Raw genomic sequence first — 9,184 nt, 5'->3', positions numbered from 1 at the left:
TTTTTTTTTTTGCTGAGGATTGTTTTGGCTATTTGTGATTGTTTATGTTTCCATATGAATTCCTGTATTGTCATTTCCAGTTCTGAGAAGAATGCTGCTGGTAATTTAAAGGGTATTGCTTTAAATCTGTAGATTGCCTTGGGTAGCATGGACATCTTAACAATGTTGATTCTTCCGATCAATGGGCATGAAATATTCCATTTGTTTGTGTCATCTTTGATTTCTCTGAGCAGTGTTTTGTATGTTTTGTAGTTTTCGTTGTAAAGGTCTTTCATGTCTCTGATTAGGAAGATGCCAAGGTATTTCATTTTTTTGTGTGGCTATTGTGAATAGGATTGTGCTTTTTATTTGGGTTTCTGTTTGTTTATTATTGGTGTATAGAAATGCGATTGACTTTTGCACATTTATTTTATTTTATTTTATTTTATTTTATATCAATATTTTTTATTATGGTTTTGTGGGGTACAGTTAAGGGTTAGGTGTACAATTACATTTCATTCAGGCACCCTATTGATAAGAGGTGTTTCCCCATCCCCAGACAGATATTTGGTACTGTTAATCCAATCCTCCTCCCCCCACCCATAGTTTCCCAGTACCGTCAGTCATTTTCTTATAGTATTACATTGGATGTTCAAGGTTCATTATATGAGTGAGAACAGCACACTTATTTTATACCCTGAGACTTTGCCAAAGTCCTTTATCAGTGCAAGGAGGTTTTTGACAGATTCTCTTAGGTTTTCGAGGTATAGAATCATGTCATCTGCAAAGAAGGATAACTTGACTTCCTCTTTTCCTATCTGGATACTCCTGATCTCCTCTTGTCTGATTGCTCTAGCGAGGACTTCCAAAACTATGTTGAAAAGGAGGGGTGAGAGTGGGTATCCTTGTCTTGCTCTGGTTTTCAGGGGAAATGGTTCAATTTCTGTCTGTTTAGCAGTATGCTGCCTGTGGGTTTCTCATAGATGGCTCTTACTATTTTGAGGTATGTTCCATCTATGCCTAGATGTTCAAGGGTTTTTATCAAGAAGGGGTGCTGGATTTTATCAAAAGCTTTTTCCATGCCTAATGATATAATCATGTGGTTTTTGTTTTTACAAAAAGATGGTTCTCTAAAAAGAGCAATATCTGATAAAACTCTAGTCAAACTGATCAAAACTGAAAAGAGAAAAAACAATTAAAATATCGAGTATGAGAGAGGGGATATCACTACTGATGATACAAATATTAAAGAGATGGAAGTAAGGATATATCGCAAACAGACTCAAGAGAATTTTTGCAATGATAGAAATTGTGGGGTGAGAGCTAAAACTGGATTATGATGATGGCTGTACAACCCTATAAATTTACTAGAAATTATTTAATCATATGCTTTTGTACAAAGGATGAATTTTATGGTATATAAAGTAAGCCTCCATAGAGCTGTGTGAACTAAGATAAGGAATTATCACAAACAACTCCATTCCGTGAATCTGACAACTTAGATGAAATGGACACAGTCTTTGAAAGATACAAATTACCAAAGCTCATGCAAGAAGAACTAGATAACCTGAATAGCATGCTATCTACTAAAGAAATTAAATTTGTAGTTTAACAGTTTTTCCACAAAGAATATTCCAGATGCAAACATTTAAGGACAGAATATTACCAATTCTATAGAGACTGTTTCAGAAAATAGAAGAGGCAGGAACAGTCTCTAACTCAATCTATCTGGCCATCATTGTTCCAAAACCAAACCCAGACCAAGACAGTATAAGAAAACTATAGGCTAATATACCTTATAAACACAGATACAAATAATTGTACCACAATTTTAGCACATTCAATCCACCAATGTATAAAAACAACACCATGATCAATGGAGTTTATTTCAGGAATGCAAATCGGCTTAACTCTTAAAAAATCAATCATTATAATTCATTATATAATACACTAAAGAAGAAAAGCCATATGATCATCACAATAGCTGGTAAAAATATTTTATAAATTCAAATCCATCCTTGATCAAAACTCTATGGAATGACAGCAGCAAAAACTAGAGAAAAGAGCTTTGAAAATTCCGTCTTGTAAAAAAGCAATGAGAATAATGGCAAAAATTGTCAGAACCAACTTTTTGGAATTCTAGAAATTAACCAAAGGCTTGGAGCAATACAGGGAACATTTGTTCAAGAAAAATGAATGAATCTTAGTAAGAAAAGCAATTTTTATGGGGTTTTAGCTTGTCCTATTCTTCCTCCCCAGCTCTGCGGTAGCCTTTAAAAAAATCAATAGCCCCTACCACAGTGAAAACCAGCGGGCTGGCAGCCACTAGAGGGGGCAGAAACAAGATCAGAGCTCTCTCAAAGCCCCATTCCTGGAGAATGTCACTATTTGACCTGTCTGGTGGTTCCTGGGAAAACCCAACTTGCAAGACTGTCTTTATTTGATCTGACTCAGAGTTTGCACCGTGGGAACAGCATTCTTCCTGAGGGCATTTGTCAAAACAATCAGAAGCACTTATTTAACATCATAGCTACCCGAAATGGAAGATAACAGCTGGGGCAAACAACAAGCTAACCAAAAAACTTAAAAGAAAAAAATGGGGATAAGATATTCATATAAGGCTTTGGAAAGCTGTGACACAGTCCTAGGAATCTAGGAGGCCATGCACACGTGTAGGGCTGTGTGCATGCCCACGACTGTATATATGCTAAGGAAAGACTTGAGAAGACTTTAAGCTGTCATGTCTAGCTAACCTTCAGTCTCTGTTCAAGGAGGAGGTGAAGGCAAGGGAAGAGTAGTAAACTACAGGTTGAATGGTGAAGACATACCCTAACATACACTGAATCCCTGAGCAAAATCTAGGAGACTTATTAGTTCCAAACACTTAAGAACATCCTGGGCAGCGAGACCTCATCTCTATAATAAATCAAAAAATCAGCGGGGCGTGGTAGTGCATGCCTGTAATTCCGGCTACTTGGAAGGCTGAGGCGGAAGGATTGCCGGAACCCAGCAGGTCGAGGCTGGGGTGGCCAGAAGCAGCCACTGCACTCCAGTCTGGGTGACAGAGTGAGACTCCAACTCAAAAAAAAAAGAACATCTCTATTCAACTGTTAGATGACTACTAAGCTAAACAGAGATCTCAGTGGTCAAACATGACAAAGAATACAATGTAGAATTGTTCATTAAAGTCATTAAGCAAGCAAAAACAGCAACAAATGGCAACAACAAGAAACACTGGGAAAAGGGGAAAGTCTGAGTTCCAGAGTTGCCACAATGTATTATGTAAATTGCCCAGTTTTTAACAAAAATGTATAAGACTTACAAAAAAACAAAGTATGGGCCATACACAGAGGAAAAAAGTGGTCAATACAAACTGTCTCTGAGGAAGTCCAGATGTTGGACTTACTAGTTAAATCAGTTATTTTAAATATATTCAAAAACTAAAAGAAACCATATATAAAGGACTAAATAAAAATATAAGAATGACTCTTCAGTAAACAGATAAAAAAATAAATAAATAATACATAAATAAATAAATGGTTGTGTATGGTGGCTCACAGCTATAATCCCAGTACTTTGGAAGGCTGAGGTGAGAGAACTGTTGGGACCAAGAGTTCAAGAACAGCCTGGGGAACATAATTTAAAATTTAAAATTCCTTTAAATTTTTTTTTAATCTAAAGAAGGACTGGTCAGGCATGGTGGCTCAGCCTGTAATCCCAGCACTTTGGAAGGCCAAGGCAAGATGATTGTCTGAGCCCAGGGGTTCGAGAGCAGCCTGGACAACTTGGTGAAACCTCATCTCTACAATAAATCACAAAAACTAGCTGGGCATGGTGGTGTGTGTCTGTAGTTCCAGTTACTTGGAAGGCTGAGGCAGAAGGATTGCCTAAGCTCAGCAGGTCAAGGCTGAGGTGGCCATGAGCATGCCACTGCACTCCAGCCTGGGTGACAACTCAAAAAAAAAAAAAGAAAGAAAGAAAAGAAAAAGAAAAAGAAAAAAAACTCAATAAAGAGATAGTATTCAAAAAAAAAAAGAACCACTGGTGGCTCAGCCTGTAATCCCGCACCTTGGGAGGCCAAGGTGAGTGAATTGCCTGAGCCCGCAGGTTCAAGACCCGCTTGGGCAACTTGGCAAAACCTCATCTCTACAATAAAAATCAAAAAAATTAGCCGGGCGTGGTAGTGCACATCTGTAGTTCCAGCTACTTGGAAGGCTGAGGGGGAAGGATTGCCAGAGCCCAGCGGGTCGAGGCTGTGGTGGCTGGGAGCGGCCACCGCACTCCAGTCTGGGCGACTGAGTGAGACTCCAACTCAAAAAAAAAAAAAAAGAACCAAACAAATTCTGGATTAAAAAGTACAATAAATGAAATGAAAATGATATGAGCTGGTAGAGAAAAGAATAAGCAAACCTAAAGATATCAATTGGGATTATACAGCCTAAGGAACTGAAAGAAAAACGAACAGTTTCAAAGAATTGTGGGACACCAACTATACCAACATCTAAAAGGAAATCTTGGAAGGACAGAAGATAGATAGAATGGAAGACTATTTGAATAAACAAGCCAAAACCTTTCAAAATCTGTAGTATTATACATCCAAGAAACTCAACTCCAAGTAGGATAAACTAAAAAGGATCCACATGTCACAATAAAACTGCTGAAAGATAAAATCTTGAAACCAGAAAGAGATAAATGGCTAATCACTCACATGGAATCTTACAAAGATTAACATCTGACTTCTCTTCAGAAATAATAGAGGCAAGAAAGCAAGATGTAACACATTCAAAATGCTCAAAGAAAAACCTGCCAACCAAGAATCCTATATCCAGCAAAACATCTTCCAAAAATGAAGGCAAAATAAAGACATTTCCAAGTAAACAAAAAATGAAAGAATTTGTTACTAGCAGACCTACTTTATAAGAAATACTAATGAAGTTCTTCAGACTGAAAGCAAGAGACCCCAGAAAGTAGTTCAAATTCACATACACACACAGCACAATGGTAAAGGTAATTATGCAATGATAAAAGACAGTGCAAATGCACATTTCTTCTCTTACCTAATTTAAAAATTAACTGAATAAAATGACATCACATAATTGTATTGATAGACCTATATTATATAGAAATGTAATATATTTGCTAATAACAGCACAATGGAGGTTGGAAGAAACAAAAAAGTACTGGGCTAAAGAAACTGCAGCAGGCAATAACCCAAGCCGACAGGAACAAATGAAGAGAACCAGAAATGGTAAATACAAAGGTGAATATAACAAATACTACACAATATATGTATGTGTATTTGCATCTCTTTTCTTCTTTAAACTTCTTTGAAAGACAAAAAATAAAGTCATAATTGCAGTGATATATTTTTGGGCTTACAATAAATGTAGATATAATAAGCATAATAACAATACACAAAAAGGAAAAAGAGAGAATAGAGCTATATAGAAGTAACATTTCTATATCTCTTGGATTTAAGTTAGCATAATCAAAAGTAGATTCTAAGTTAAGATGTATATGATAATAAATATACAATCAATATTATTCAGCCATAAAAAGGAATGAAATTCTGAGACATGCACAACATAGATGAACCTTGAAGATCTTTTTTTTTTTTTTTCGAGTTGGAGTTTCACTCCATCGCCCAGATTGGAGTGCAGTGGCCGCTTCCGACCACCACAGCCTCGACTTGCTGGGCTCCGGCGATCCTTCCACCTCAGCCTTCTAAGTAGCTGGAACTACAGGTGCGTGTTACCACGCCCGGCTGATTTTTGATTTATTGTAGAGATGAGGTCTCGCCAAGTTGCCCAGGTGGGATCAGGCAATCCACTCACCTTGGCCTTCCAAAGCACGGGATTACAGGCTGAGCCACCGAGCCCAGCCACCTTGAAGATTTTATGCTAAATGAAATAAGCCATAAACAAAAGAATAAATACTGTGCAAGTCTACTTCTATACAATATATAGAGCAGGCAAAATCATAGAGACAGAACGTAGACGTTCCCAGGCAATGAGGGAAGGGAAAATTATTACTTAATGAGTACAAAGTTTCTGCTAGGGTAATGTTTAAAAACGTAAACAGTGTTGTTGCACAACACTGTGAATGTAATAATGTTACTAAATTGTACACTTAAAATGGAAAATTGGGCCAGTTTCGGTGGCTCAGCCTGTAATCCCAGCACTTTGGGAGGCCAAGGTGAGTGGATTGCCTGAGCCCGCGGGTTTGAGACCTGCCTGGGCAACTCGGCGAGACCTCATCTCTACAATAAATCAAAAATTAGCTGGGTGTGGTAGCGCACGGCTGTAGTGCCAGCTACTTGGAGGGCTAAGGCGGAAGGATCGCCGGAGTCCAGCAGATCAAGGCTGCGGTGGCCGGGAGCGGCCACTGCACTCCAGTCTGGGTGACAGAGTGAGACTCCAACTCAGAAAAAAAAAATGGCAAATTGTATGTTATATTTATATATGTGTACATAAATATATATCCACAATTTTTAAAGGATGCATATGGTAAGCCCTAGAGCAACCACTAAAGAAACACAACACGAAACCAAAATCTTCAAAATATACAAGGGGGACCCAAAAAAATCAAGAAGTATTTTTTGGAGGGTGAACCCCTTGTAATACAGGGCTTCCTCGGCTAGGTAAGTGCTCTAGGAACCCACCAGCATCAGTGTACCAGTTAGCATTGTTGTGAGGGACTGTGTTCTGTGTCAGTGAAATTTTTTAGGAGAATCTTTCAATGTGTTTGCCCATTCCATTTGGGATTCTTTTCATGAACAACCTGCCCACACCATGCTGAGCATTCAGTAGTTTTTGATCAAAAATGGCATGGAAGGAGAGGGAAGGGGAGGGAAGAGGGAGGGGGAGGGAGGGGAAGGAACAAAATAAAAATAAAAATAAGATAAGATAAATAAAAAAAGGCATGACCCCCATTCACTGCATTTCCCCTCGAGTGACTTTTTTGTTCCCCAGGTGAAAAAGTCCTCAAGAGGGAATGTTTTACCAATGTGGAAGAAGTGAAAAGAACATGGCAGAAGCACTAAAAGGCATTAAAACGGACAAGTTCAAAAACTGTTTTGAGGAGTGGAAAAAGTCTCAATAGGTATATTGCATCAAACAGAGAGTATTATGAGGGTGACTGAAGTTTAAACATGTAGGAATAACACACAATTTTTAAAAATACATTCCATTTTGGGGGGGGTCCCTCCTCATACAGTGAAAAAAATCATTAGATAAATTCAAAATATTACATTAGAAAACATTCACTTAAAAAAAAAAAGAGTAAAGAAGGACTAGAGGAATGACTACAAAAATGAGACATATAAAAACCAACACTAAATAATGACATCACCAGGAAGGAAAACTATAGACCAGTATCTTTTAGGAACACCTGTAAAAACCTCACCAAGGAGGGAGGGCCGAGATGACCTCTGGAGACAGCAAACCACAGCTGCTCTCAGCAAAGAAGTCTAAAAGGAGGCACCAACCCGGTGCTTTGGGGATCAGCTTGGAAACCCAGGCTATGGTTTATCAGTTGCTCTGCAGGGACACAGAAAACAGAGAGCTCTAAGTCCCAGACAGCCCCAGAAGTGGTGCCCCTGCCCCCAACCCTGCCCCACTACCTGGATTAGGAGAATGCTCTTAGGGAAGAAAGCTGTGGGGGTACAGGAGAGGCTTTTACACACCTCTTGTGAGCCTCTCAGTCCTAGCCAAGGGAATGGCAGCCCAGGGTCCCCCAACCCCCGCTCCCTTTCCCACACCAACAGGTCACAGAGAGCTGCCCCGGAATCAGGATGGAGCCCCTGAGCAGTACCACTGGCTGGAGCCACGTGAGGTCCAGCTCTCAGTGAGCCCCTGCATGGCAGCTGTCATCCCCCACCACAGAAAGGTTCTGTGCAGAATCTAGGAGAAGTGCACCTTAGCAGTGACCACCCCGCCTAACTACAGACTGAGGGAGAACTCAGTACCTCCCACCAAGGCAGCAACCTCCTGTCTGTCCCTGTGCAAGAAAAAGTGGACTCACTTAGATGAGAGGAGGCCACTTCGCCTCACAGAACACCTGTGCCGGAGTAGAGCTGTGGGGCCTCTCCTGGCCACCCACCAATCCTCCTGATGAGACATGAGGCTGGGAGGGAGATACCAAAGCCCCTGGTGCTCCTGCCAGAGGGAGGGAAAAGCCCCTGATCTGGAAGAAAGGACTTGTCCTTTCCCGCCAGACTGCAAGGGTGAAGCAGTGCCAGAAGGTCTGCCCCCAACTTTCCACCCTCCCTGTCACCTTGGCCCCTGGCAGAGGCAGACCCGAGGAGGAAGGTCAAGTAATAAAACAACACAAACTGTCACCCCAATGATGCAACTTTATCCAATAAAAAATAACAAAACAAAAAATAAAAAGGGAGAGACTGCCCTCACAGATGAGGAAGAATAGAGAAAAAACACTGCAACCCCAAAGCCTTAGCCATTCAACACTCCCAAAGGGGCTTCTCAGATCCCAAGTAACAGAGCCCATCTGAATGGCCTGTCCTCAATGAGAGAATTCAGACTATGGATGGCAAAGAGACTCAACGAGATCCAGGAAGAAGTGGACACAGAAATCAACCAGGCCATGAAAACAGCAGAAAAGTGAAAGTTGACCTGGCCATTCTAAGAAAGAACCAAACTGAACTTCTAGAAATAATTCTCTCCTGGAACTTCAAAACACAACAGCGAGCCTTAACAACAGAATCAACCAGGCAGAGGAAAGAATCTCAGAGCTTGAAGATAAAACTACTGAATCAACCCAGCAGATAAAAATAAGGAGAAAAGAATTAGGAAAAGTGAACAATACCTACAAAAGGTCTGGAATTATATAAAAAGTCAAAATCTATGGCTGAGTAGTATCCCTAAGAGAGAAAGGAAAACTGGGAATACCTTAGAACAAACCTTCCAATTTGTTATCCAAGAAAACCTCCTGTATCTCACTAGAGAGGTGGCCATGTAGACACAAGAAATTCAGAAAACTCCTGCTAGGTATTATACAAAAAGACCATTCCCAAGGCACAAAATAACCAGATTTGCCAAGGTGAGCAGGAAAGAAAAAAATTCTAAAGGCGGCTGGGTTCAGTGGCTCAGCCTGTAATCCACTTTGGAAGGCCGAGGCGAGTGGATTGCCTGAGCCTGAGGGTTCAAAACCAGCCAGGACAACTTGGTGAGACCTCATCTCTACAATT

The sequence above is a fragment of the Carlito syrichta genome, unplaced genomic scaffold (assembly GCF_000164805.1).
Source record: "Carlito syrichta isolate Samal-C Ts95f unplaced genomic scaffold, Tarsius_syrichta-2.0.1 Scaffold316024, whole genome shotgun sequence".
NCBI classification, from domain to species: Eukaryota; Metazoa; Chordata; class Mammalia; order Primates; family Tarsiidae; genus Carlito; species Carlito syrichta.
The sequence above is the reverse complement of the archived record's forward strand: the minus strand, read 5'-3'. Positions refer to the sequence as shown.